The following is a 2287-nucleotide window of genomic DNA, read 5'->3' on the forward strand; positions in this document are numbered from 1 at the left end:
ATTTGCATATTATGGTGGAAAATAAGTATTTGGTCAGAAACAAACAATCAAGATTTCTGGCTCTCACAGACCTGTAACTTCTTCTTTAAGAGTCTCCTCTTTCCTCCACTCATTACCTGTAGTAATGGCACCTGTTTAAACTTGTTATCAGTATAAAAAGACACCTGTGCACACCCTCAAACAGTCTGACTCTAAACTCCACTATGGTGAAGACCAAAGAGCTGTCAAAGGACACCAGAAACAAAATTGTAGCCCTGCACCAGGCTGGGAAGACTGAATCTGCAATAGCCAACAAGCTTGGAGTGAAGAAATCAACAGTGGGAGCAATAATTAGAAAATGGAAGACATACAAGACCACTGATAATCTCCCTCGATCTGGGGCTCCACGCAAAATCCCACCCCGTGGGGTCAGAATGATCACAAGAACGGTGAGCAAAAATCCCAGAAACACGCGAGGGGACCTAGTGAATGAACTGCAGAGAGCTGGGACTAATGTAACAAGGCCTACCATAAGTAACACACTACGCCACCATGGACTCAGATCCTGCAGTGCCAGACGTGTCCCACTGCTTAAGCCAGTACATGTCCGGGCCCGTCTGAAGGTTGCTAGAGAGCATTTGGATGATCCAGAGGAGTTTTGGGAGAATGTCCTATGGTCTGATGAAACCAAACTGGAACTCTTTGGTAGAAACACAACTTGTCGTGTTTGGAGGAAAAAGAATACTGAGTTGCATCCATCAAACACCATACCTACTGTAAAGCATGGTGGTGGAAGCATCATGCTTTGGGGCTGTTTCTCTGCAAAGCGGCCAGGACGACTGATCCGGGTACATGAAAGAATGAATGGGGCCATGTATCGTGAGATTTTGAGTGCAAACCTCCTTCCATCAGCAAGGGCATTGAAGATGAAACGTGGCTGGGTCTTTCAACATGACAATGATCCAAAGCACACCGCCAGGGCAACAAAGGAGTGGCTTCGTAAGAAGCATTTCAAGGTCCTGGAGTGGCCTAGCCAGTCTCCAGATCTCAACCCTATAGAAAACCTTTGGAGGGAGTTGAAAATCCGTGTTGCCAAGCGAAAAGCCAAAAACATCACTGCTCTAGAGGAGATCTGCATGGAGGAATGGGCCAACATACCAACAACAGTGTGTGGCAACCTTGTGAAGACTTACAGAAAACGTTTGACCTCTGTCATTGCCAATAAAGGATATATTACAAAGTATTGAGATGAAATTTTGTTTCTGACCAAATACTTATTTTCCACCATAATATGCAAATAAATTATTAAAAAAAACACAATGTTATTTTCTGGATTTTTTTCTCAGTTTGTCTCCCATAGTTGAGGTCTACTTATGATGTAAATTACAGACGCCTCTCATCTTTTTAAGTGGTGGAACTTGCACTATTGCTGACTGACTAAATACTTTTTTGCCCCACTGTATCTGGTGATAAATATATCACAATAACCATCATCACTTCATGAATACAGCACCAGAACAACCATCACTACATGAATATGTCACCAGAACCAGAATACATCACAAGAACAACCTTAATGGAAACCAAACTGCCCCTATTATAGTTATGCTTTAATAATTTCCAAAACTATCCTTTGGCATTTAAAATATACCGTAGGACCTCAGAGATGAATAGCAATATTTTCTCCGCAGTATTGTTTAAATGGTCCATAAATAATGATTGATTCTGTATATAAGTTTGAAATTGCACTCCAGTCACATCTCTAAAGTACACCACTTATTTTTTTACTTTTGATGCCATTTTTGTGTGAAAAAGGTAACAATTCTGATGGAAGTAGTCATCAGAGTTTGCTACCTGACCCATTGTATGGGAAGAAGGGAGGTGCATTAGGGGTCCTGTTGCTTTAGTCTCTGAGCCATTCCTTTGCTTTGGGGTGGGGGGTTGCCATTGGCTTAATCTGCATATGGCACTAAAACACTTTGTCTGGGCCCTGCTCAGACATAACAAGATTTACAGGATAGGACAGTTTGCTCAGGCAGTATTGGAAAAAGAGTTATGGAGATCTGTAAAAATTGAGTATTATTTAATTACTTCAAAGCATCCAGGGTGTTTGAAAGGAAATTGTCACCTCGGAAAACTCTATATAACTGCAGATATAGGGTTAATCTGCTAGTAAATAGAGTTACAATGCTGCTCGTCTGCCTTATTGAAAATGCAATTGAGAGAAAATTAGCTTATTTCCTTCCCTGAGCCACTGGCTTTTAGTCATGGAGGCGTGCACAGAGTGGTTACAGTCACCGCTCACAGC

The sequence above is a fragment of the Ranitomeya imitator genome, chromosome 4, assembly GCF_032444005.1.
Source record: "Ranitomeya imitator isolate aRanImi1 chromosome 4, aRanImi1.pri, whole genome shotgun sequence".
Classification (NCBI taxonomy): Eukaryota; Metazoa; Chordata; class Amphibia; order Anura; family Dendrobatidae; genus Ranitomeya; species Ranitomeya imitator.